At 34.2% G+C, this 11,543-nt stretch overlaps 1 protein-coding gene across 1 annotated transcript in view; it reads left to right on the top strand.

The window, feature by feature from the left end:
* LOC106869785 (mannosyl-oligosaccharide glucosidase) overlaps window positions 1-11,543 on the top strand; it is a 383,056-nt gene that overhangs the window by 180,183 nt on the left and 191,330 nt on the right. The gene's annotated exons all lie outside the window — the stretch shown is intronic.

Below are 11,543 nucleotides of genomic sequence, written 5' to 3'. Positions count from 1 at the left end.
ATATATATATATATATATATATATACTCACACACACTCATATATATACACATACATACATACACATATATATATATGCGTGTGTGTGTATGTGTGCATGCAACCCATGCCAGCATGAAGCACGGGTGTTAAATGATAATGATGTAATACATATATATATATATATATATGCCCACACACATTTGTGTGCATGTTTGTGTGTGCCTGCACGTGTGTGTGCATATATATGTGAATATTATGTGTCTGTGCATGTCTATAGGTGTGAATATATGTGTATGGATGTGTGCTTATATATTGTTTTATGAATGATATCTGCAGGCCCTATATTTAAGCCAATTATGAAATACTGGCAATGCATCAATCAAACCACACTGATAGAAAAATGCAATATTTTGATTGATAAGAAGTCTGCTAGCAATGTTATTATTTTCCTTGTTGTTGTTATTGTTATTATTGCTGTTGTTGTTAGTTCTTGGTCATCTCTAACTGACCAGTTCCTAACCAAGTAAGGCTGTTGCTCAAGATTAGGCCAAATCACATGCTTTGTACACGTGATGTGTAGAGGCCTGCAAGTTGAATTGAAACAGCAAAGTACTTTTTGGTATTGGACAGCCACCAGCCCATCAGTTGCATGTTCAAATCCACTGCAACTGTTGTGTTATTTATTTGAATCAAACACTTAAATTTCTACATGTCTTAACATTAGTTTTCAGGACCAAGTAAGTGGGGTGGAGCTTTATATTGGTTTCATAGATCAAACCCTAACAAAATCCTTGGAATCTCTTCACTTTTATTTACCTTAACAAAACCTTCATAGAACTAAATATTATCACTTCTTTTGTGATTGATGCATACCTCTCTTGCATATTGCTGGATTTTGCACAGTACATTAAGCCAAATGACTAGGTAAATATGAATGCAGAATATCTACTCTTGGGTCTTGAGTTCAAATTTATTTTACGCAATCACTCAACTTGCTAGAAATAGAAGCCAAATCTATATCAAATCACACACCAACATCTAAAAAAAGTAAGGGCACATTAGGTTATATGGTGCTAGATACTCTGTAAAAAAACAAGATGGTCACAACTGAATCATTTTTGATCATGGGTGTACTCAATTATGGCTAACCTGGGGTTAAATAACAACCACACAATTTAGGGTGTTTTCTTGTGTGATAAGAACAAGTTTCTACGTGTGTTATAGTCACACTATTTTCCACCAAAATATGATGTAACATCCAGCATGCAACTTATCTACTGAACATACAAAACCTTAATTTGTAATATGTGGTGCAATGTAAATGCCATAAGCAGTCTTACATGTGATGGAAACTGACAGTACTTAATACTAATGTGTGTGATTCTAGTTGCTTGACCATAATTAAACATCATAATATGAGATACCAACAGAAATTACGTACATGTTTTCTTGGCCCATTTCCTAATCAATAAAGATGATATAATGATAATTTTTGAATCCCATAATTTACTGTAGGTAAACATAATCCTACATTGACAAAACAGGAAATTTATGAAATATTGGTTTCAAATTTTGGCACAAGGCCAGCAATTTCAGGGAGAGGATAAGTCAATTAGATCAATCTCTGTGTTCAACTGGTACCTATTTAATCGACCCCAAATAGATGAAAGGTAAAGCCAACCTTAGCAGAATTTGAACTCAGAACATTAAAATGGACAAAATGCTGCTAAGCATTTTACCTGGCATACTAATGATTCTGCCAGCTCGCCGCCTTAATTTATGATATATTGTTACACCATATGGAAGCAAATCAAACCACTGTACAGTATTAGATTGCTGACATGGAATTTGCTCCCCTTGATAAACTTCCATACGCATGCTTTACAGCAGAAATTGCATTCAATATAATTAAAATACAGAGGAGATGGCATATTTACATGTCAGGGTAGCTGGAGTATATTAATCATTTCATTATTGCATGTGATGAAATTAAATTAACTATGGTGCTGCATGTAATTAAATATATAAAATAGACTTATTCAATATAGAGAATTCAGAGTGCGTTAACATAGGTTTAATTTGTTAAAAGCTACCAAAAGATATGTTTACATGTAGTTTCATTAGATATATTACGTGGGAAATAATCATATTTTCATAAAACTTTCATAAAACACACACACACACACACACACACACACACACACACACACGTGAACAGAAAAATAGAAACAATAACAGGTGGAAGGAATGGAAAATTGTATATATAATTATATGATATAATCAAGTCTATTTTCACAGCTGTTTCAGCTAATCGATGGCAGGTGATATAAACATGGATATTATGTAATGAACCCTGATAATATTGGAAGCATATAAACAGGTATGGTTTTTGAAAGACCCAAGGAGCAAAGTCATGATAAATTCCTCAGAAGGCATAGGCAAATAGCTTAGTAAGGAACTGTGTTTATATATGTGTGTAGGTTCAATATTAGTAAGAGAGGAGTAGAAAGGGGTTATAGGGATAAATCTAAAGGTATATAGACAAAGAGATATTGATAAAATTAATGGGACCTTAGATTTTGACCTTCTTTGTCAGCCTCTCTGGTTAAATAGACCGTTAAGATCAAAACTTGAAGTCCCACTCAAATTAATATTACCAATAAATTTGCTCTACTTTTATGTATAGAGCCCCACCACCATCAATGTTTTTGTTTTTTAAACTAGTTGATTAACAAATTCAAATATTACATTATCATCATCATCATTATCATCTTCTTTCCATGTTGGCTGGGATTAGACAATTTGACAGGTACTGGCCAGTTAGAAGACTGCACTAAGTTCTACTGTCTACTTTGGCATGACTTCTATAACAGGATACTCTTCCTAATGCCAACCACTTTACAGAGTGTATCAGGTGCTGTTTTACATGGCATCAACAGCAGTGAGGTCACCCACTAGCTTGCAAGACAAAACCCTTCAACTGAGGTGCGAGAATTATTGAGGATGATGGCTTTGTACCAGGAGAAGAGAGATTAGAGTATGAATAGAGGGTCAGAAACAAGTGCCTTGCAGTAGAAGAGATACCTCAGATACGGGGAGAGAGTGAAGAGAGACAGTGGAGATGTGACGGGGTTCTCAAGTTACAGGGAGGTGTATGTGAGGGGGTGCTGAAAAGTTCCTGGCTTTGGGTTCAAGAAAATACAGGAGGACCAGTGAATTATAATTTTATTCAACATATTCCCCTCTCAGATTCACACACTTTGTACTTTAGTTTTTCTAAGCCCTGTAAAAGAACTCAGAAGGTTAGACCTCCAACCAGGCCTTTCATGCACCCCCTCATATAAGTGGAACCATGGCTAGAATAGGGTGAGTGGGTGGGTAAGAGAGTGACAGAGTATTCATAAACACAGCCTACAACTTATATGTGAGTCATCTTTTGAGTTAAGAGTGTTGTCTATGAACTGAAGGTATGATTTGTTTATCAGTGTGACTTACCATGAGTATTTATAATACTTTAAATCACTATTGGTTATATTCAGTAGAATATCGATAACAGAAACATTACTTTTGATATACTACAGTCATTTCCATGTATAGTTTTATCTCTCATCTGCATATGAACCAGAACATATTCTAGCATGAGATTTTTGGTTCTTCTCTCCAAAGTATCTCCTTGGAATTTTTTTTTTTTACATATTTTTTTATATATATATTTTGTTTCTCCCGTTCCCCCCACCATGATAGAGATATATAATTTTAAAGAATATTTTTACATAACAAAATTCAATTTGGGGGTGCAGGTGTTATCGTTACATATATATTTTTTTTACAAGTGCACATGCTTGTGTATATATGTCTGCATGCATAAAGGAGGCACCCATCCCACTTCACAGTTGAGTGGTTAACATCAGCAAGGGCATCCAGCTGTAAAAAATGTTCTCTTAAACAATTCATAAACAAAAATAAAGGAAATACATAAGTATATTCACACACACTTACACACACTCACACTCATGCACACAAACAAACAGACACGTATGTAGTCAGTGAATGAATATAAAAAAAAAAAGACTGAGTATATGTAACTGCCTATATATGAAAGGACACACACATACACATGCATGCACACACACATACACACACACACACACACACACACACACATAATTACATGGCTATAAGTGCAGGCATCAATACTTAGTTAAGAAGTTTGCTTCGATCACATGTATTCAAGTTCAGTTACAGTTACACTGCATAGAACTTTGGGCAGGTGTCTTTTAGTATAACTTTAGATTCACCAATGAGTTGTGAAGGATATTTGGTAGACAGAAACTATGTAGAAGCACAACACATATATATCTGTGAGACTGTATATGTATCCATATATTTAACTTTCTGTGTCCGTATATTTAACTTTGGACCTCTTAACAACTGGAGCTGTTTGTATCTGTCATGTAATTTAGCAATCCCAGAAATAGAATTCAATAAAATCAGTACCAAACTCAAAAATCATATTGGGATCATTTAAATCTTTGAAGGAATACCCCATCATTACTGCAGTTAAAGTAAATTAAACCAGTTAAAAATATATTGTTATATTTGGGGATGGTCATTTTATTTTCCCCCCATCCAATAAACACATGCATTACTTATTTGATCTTCACTTTAGCTTTATTATCAGAATTCTTTCATCACACATTCTGTGCCCTCTTCAGTGACTTTCTGTTCCTCGTGTCTCTACTCCTCTCTAGTTTTGTTCTGTCTGTTTCATTTTCTCTAAGAGAAAAACAAAATGGAATAGACAGGACAAGACGAGAGAAGAATAGAGACACTAGAAACAGAAGGTCACTGAAGAGGTCACAGAACGTGTAATGAAAGAACTCTGATAATAAAACTAAAGTGGTGATTGACAGAAAAATAAAATGGAAATGTCCATCCCCAAATATGTTTCAACACGAAGTCCTGGGGTCGATTTCTTCGACTAAAGATGGTGCTCCCGCATGGCTGCAGTCAGATGACTAAAACAAATAAAAGAATAATCTTTTATTTTAGTCATTAGACTGCAGCCATGCTGGAGCACCACCTTCAAGAATTTTAGTCAAATGATTTAACCCCAGTAAGCTTTTTAAACCTACTACTTATTCTATTGGTCTCTTTTGCCAAACTGCTAAGTTACAGAGATGTAAATACATCAGCACCAGTTGTCAAGTGGTGGTGGGAGAAAAACACAAGCACAAAGGTACACACACACACATATCTATATCTATCTATCTATATATATATATATATATATATATGTATGTATGAATGTATATATCAGTTTCCATCTACCAAATTCACTCACATATGTGGCTATAGTAAAAGACACTTGTCCAAGGGACTGAACTCAGAACCATGTGGTCAGGAAGCAAACTTCTTACCACATAACCATGTGCCTGCACCTCAATACAAACATTGGGTACTGTAGTTTATTTAACCTGTTACTCATTTACTGAATACTGGACCAGCTTGAATAAATAATATACTAAATGTTTATACTAAAGTATAACCACTCGCACACACAGCTGATGAAATAAATTACCAATTGGGTACTGAGTAAGGTTCACTAAAATCAACTAATTCCCTCATTCAAAATTTTAAGCTTTGTACCTTTGTTAGAAATAATTATTAACTTGCTATAAAGCTTCATAAGTGACACAAGGCCTTATAGTTTCATGCATGCTATTAAGTTCCTTATGTAGCTCTGCAGCTAAATTGTATATATACATATATACAATATATATTTGTGCATTATAGATAGATAGATAGATAGATAGATAGACACACACACACACACACATACCTCATCATTATCATTTAACGTCTGTTTTCTATGCTGGCATGGGTTGGACAGTTGGCAGGAGCTAGCCAAACTCCATAAGACTAAATAGATGGTGAGTCCAAATAACCCTGTAAAGCGCATAGGGCCAGTTTCCCATTTTCTCTGGATGGGAAGCTAGTCTATCACAGAATAACTCAGTTTTACCTGTTGAGTGGGCTGGAGCAATGTGAAACGAAGTACTTTACTCAAGAATACAATGCCCCACTCGATCCAGAAATCAAAACTACAATCTTACTGTCATGAGTCCAGCACCTTAACCACTCAGCTCTTTGCCTCCACATGAATATATAAAAGGTCTAAATAGTTGGTTCAAAACCCTTTGCATAGATACATATGATGCATATACACAAATATACATGTGTGTGTCTCTACACACACTCACACACACACATGCAATGATGATGATATATATATATTTATGTATGTCAATATATATGCATATATATATTGTACATATATAGTATATATATATTTCTATATACTATATGAATGTATGTGTGTATGTATGTATATCTATAAGTAGTAAGCAGAAAAGTGCACATGAATCTAGGCATTACAATTTTAGTGCATCTAAGCAAGATGTTTAATCACTAAGAGTGCGCAACTCAGCAGTTAGACGGTGCTATGACATTATGTCTATGCGAATTTAACAAGCAAGTGGAATGGACTTGAAATATATCACATAGAGAAACTATTAAATATTTGCTGCAAGTTGTACATATATGCATTCAGATATGTGTGTGTATGTTCATGTACATATTTACATGGGTGTGTGTGTGTGTGCGTATATATATATATATATATATATATATATATATATATATATATATGTGTGTGTGTGTGTGTGTGTGTGTGTATGTATGAGAGAGAGACGTACATTTGTATACTGTTTCATGTATATGTCTGTTTAGCTTTGTATCTATATAAATAACTATGTGAATATAAGTCTGTAATATGCATATGTAGTCACAAACGTACTGATTTGGATATATATTTTAATAAATACATAAACATGAAATCTAAACATTTGTAGAGTCGTGTATACATACATATAAAAGTATGTATATAGATGTGGATGTTCGTTTTAATCAAATACTTTCACTCTTGCATACATACATGTTTGTAGAATTATGTTATATTTTTCCTATTCAACTTTCTCAAAAGACCACATTTCTCCTTGCCACCCTTGTATGTATGTATGTATGTATGTATGTATGCATGCATGTATGTATGTATGTATGTATGTCATTGTTCAGTTTTATTTCAAGATTTCTTGCCAGAAAGAACTGATATGTATGTATCTGTGATGCATGCATGCGTTTCTGTGTATTTGTATGTTCCTGGGTGCACTTCTTTATACATACTTATATAAATGTAAATACCACTCACAGTCACACACACACACACACACACACACACACACACATTGATCATACATTATAATGCTATATATAGTTTTTATAGACACATTTATAAGTATTCATGTTTTTGTGTGTTTCTATACATAAGTGTGTGTATGTGTATACACATGATCATTTCTCTCAAAATATTTATAAATATATGTATGTTTACATATATATATATATATATATATATATATATATATATATATATATATATATATATATATACACACACACACACACACACACACACATATATATACATGTATATGCATATAAATATGTATATATATGCTATATACATATTAATATATATATGTGTGTATACATACATATATATTTACACACACACATCTGCACATAAAAATCTGGGCTTGTAATCTCCAATCTCATAAGAATGTCTCATAAATTAATCTCTTTTACCAAAACTTCCAGCAGTTCTCTCTTCTTTTTACACTCAGTCGGATTTCTGGTCCAAAATGTTCATTGTTGTGAGTTTTACTATTATTTTTATTGGTTTCATTTACTTGGTGAACTTCAAATTGTTGTTGTTGTAGTTATTATCATTATTATCATAATTATTATTATTATTATTATTTTACTTTTTTTTATTTTGTTCTTTAACTTTTTTTATTCATTTTTTTTTGCTTTGCTTTTTTAAGATTTTTAAAGAAAAATTTTCTGTTTTATATTTATACCTATTCTTAACTGTTCTTAAACTTCATAATTACAATATTACTATACTTTTATTCTAGTTCTGGTGTTCTTCTATTCTTTTTCTTGTTTCACTCATTGGACTGTGCCCAGGCTGGAGCCCAGCTTTGTTGGTTTTAGTTGAACAAATCAGCTCCAGTACTTATTTTAAATCTGGTACTTATTCTATCAGTCTCTTTTTACTAAACCAATACTGGTTGTCAGTTGGTAAGAGTTCAATACAAGGATACATACACAACAGGCTTCTTTCAGTTTCCGTCAACTAAATTCACTTACAAGTCATTGTATCAACACAGGGCTATAGCAGAAGACATTGGCTCAAGGTACTGCACAGTAAGACTGAACCCGGAACCACATGATTGCAAAGAGAACTTCTTAGCCACTCGGCTATGCCTGAATTTTTTTCTTGTAGTTGGTATTATTCAGTTTGCTTCTATGTTTGCTATGTTGCTCTATGGTGCTGTTGTTTTTGTTGTTTGTGTTGTTGTTCATTTTGTTTATCTTTCTTGTATACCTCTTCACTCTGTGTCTTTCTACCACCCACTCTAGGCACTAACATCTACTCTCTCAAGGAAGTTTCTACATGAGTGGGTCTCAACCAGGGTCCATATAAGATTTTGTTGTTAAAATTTATGTGAAATAAACTGCTTCTACTTCTACAATACACAAAATATTCTAATTTTTTTTAAACAATTCCTAGTATTTAATTATGAAAATACAATAAGAATTTTCCTTATATATATATATATATATATATATATATATATATATATGTATATATATATATATATATACGGTAAATGGCCATGGAGGGTCCGGTAGAGTAAAATAGGAATCAAAGGAGTCCATACGCACAAAATGGTCAAGAACCATGCTCTACATGATCACTCAACCTGATAAAAATAGCAGCCAAGACTTCTCCCTCTTCAAATTCTCCTGTGTGACCCTGCTGTTGTGAAGCAGGAAGATCGCATTGGATAGTATAATCTTAGTTATGCCATGTTTGATAGAAAGACAGAATTCTCATTGCTAGAAAGCCTTTGATTGTATATCTGCTTGTTCACAGTTGACTCGAGGTTTAACAGTAGCAACAGCAACCCTCTTAAGTTAATGATAGATCCTCTACATAGTCACTCAGTCTGCCAGAAATAGCAACCAAAATTCCTTTAATTTAGACTCTACTGTCTTGAAGAAGTCAGTTCACATTTTGGTTACTTTAGATATCATAGTCTTAGTTACAGCACATTTTAAAGAAAGACAGGATGGTCATGGTTTGGAATGCCTTCGATCATAATAATCATATGTCTGCTTGATCATAGCTAGCTCAGGGCTTAGCAGCAGCAACAGCGACATTCATCTGTTAACAAAGGGGCCTGTACATGGTCATGTGATCTGCTAGAAAGAGCAGCTACAGCTCCTTCACATTACACCAGTTTTGAAGAAGATGAGTCATTTTGGATAATCATCTTAATTACATCATGTTCAAGAGAAAGGCATGGTGGCCATAGCTGGAATGTCTTTGACACAATCAAAGCTATCCTGTAACTAAACAGCATCATTTTTAATAGGCTTTTGCCAGCCATATTTTCCCCTTTTCCTACATGCAAGTTTTCCCAAGCAGATGGTATTTTCCTTTCTCTCCCTCTCTGGTAACATTCTTGTTTTTTATTCCATTACTTCTAATTTGGAACATGCTTACAAACACACACAAAAGAAAATACAACCAGATGCATGTACATTCTTGTGCCATAAACTTGTACATATACACCACTTACATGAGCCATTCAGGGAGCCTATATCTCTATGTGGTTACTTAACCAGCTTGAAATAGCAGCCAAATCTCACTCAAATCACATCTTATGGTCTTTATTAAATGAAGTGCACATTGTATAACGTAGTCCCAGATACACAAAAAAAAAGATGTAGTGGGGGTGCCAGGCAATAGCAACAATGCATAAAACTGACTGTACATACTCAAATTATAAGCATGCACTGTATAAATGCATATTCATTTCTAAATATGCATAGCTACATACAGATGCACATACTGATGCACATACAGATGCACACACTGTATGTTGCATACACATATAGAAGTGTACATTCATGCGTAACAATCAAATATGTATTCATCTCCATGAGCATACCATCTCATGCATAAATACAAAGAATTGATACACATGCACACACACATTAATGTGCAAAAATACATAAATATGCCTACACACACGCTCACGCACAGAACTTACAGTACGCATACATAGATGTACAAATGCACACAGAACGACACATACACAAAAACATGCAAATTATATATGCAGTTACAAACACTCATATCACAAACACACTCAGGCAAACAGATGCATGCATGCATACAAACAAATACATATATATGTAGTTCTTGCTTTTTTTTTTTTCTATGATGGGAATGGGTGTCTTTGTTGGTTGGCCCCAAATAAACCTTGATCCAGCAGACTTATGACTAATGGCATTCCAGCTGTGATCTTCTTGTCTTTGTTTTTCAGACATAGTATCCACTGTCTCTTTTCTCCTGAAGTTGTTAAGATGTGATTTAAATTAGATTTGGCTGTTATTTCTAAAAGGTTGTGTGTCATGCATAGAGGCTCTCTCATTGGTTAGAGTACATATTTAATGCCTGTGCCCCATTTTTTTAAGATGGTAGAATGTGATTTAAGGGTGATTTGACTGTTATTTCTTGAAGGTCAAGCTGCTACATAGAGGCTATATTCTTCACCCCTTCCTACTAGATGATCGCTGTCAAAGTAAATCTTGATTTGAATGCTAGTCTGAAAGAGCTGCTCTGCCAAAGTATATGTACATATGGTAGCAAAAATGATAGAACATTTGATTAAGTTTCTTTACAATATATTATAATGTTGTCCTTCTGCATTCTATTTTCAAATTCAACCAAGGCAATGTCTATCCACCAATATCAATCTCAAAAAAAGTCCCAGAAATGCAGTATAGTTGATAACTATACTCTGATCCTTCTGATATGTACCAACATGATAAATCAGCCACACGTGTGTGTGTGTGTGTGTGGGTGTGTGTGTGTGGGTGTGTGTGTGAAACACTTGAAATTATTTTATTTCACTACTACTCTTGAGGAAGACATAGATGTCACACTATGCTCTGTAAAGTAGTTGGCATTAGGAAGGGCATCTAGCTGTAGAAACCATGCCAAAACCTATAAATGGAGCCTGGGCAGCTCTCCAGCAGTCCAGCTCCTGTCAAATCACCCAACCCATGCCAGCATGGGAAATGTATGTTAAATAATGACAATGATGACAACAATATTTCTCATTTCCTTCAAAATAAAGGAACTTTGTACCAATCAAAATAACAAAATATAAACAACATTGTGTGTGAGAGAGAGAGATAGAGATAGAGAGAGAAAGAATGTGTGTGTGAGATAGAGAGAGAGAGAGAGAGAGAGAAAGAGTATGTGTGTGTGAGAGAGAGAAAGTGTGTGTGTCTGATAGAGAGAGAGAGAGTGTGTGTGTGTGTGAGCGAGAGAGAGAGAGAGAGAGAGAAAGAGTGTGT

Source organism: Octopus bimaculoides, chromosome 2 (assembly GCF_001194135.2).
Source record: "Octopus bimaculoides isolate UCB-OBI-ISO-001 chromosome 2, ASM119413v2, whole genome shotgun sequence".
NCBI lineage: Eukaryota > Metazoa > Mollusca > Cephalopoda > Octopoda > Octopodidae > Octopus > Octopus bimaculoides.
The sequence above is the reverse complement of the archived record's forward strand: the minus strand, read 5'-3'. Positions and strand labels throughout refer to the sequence as shown.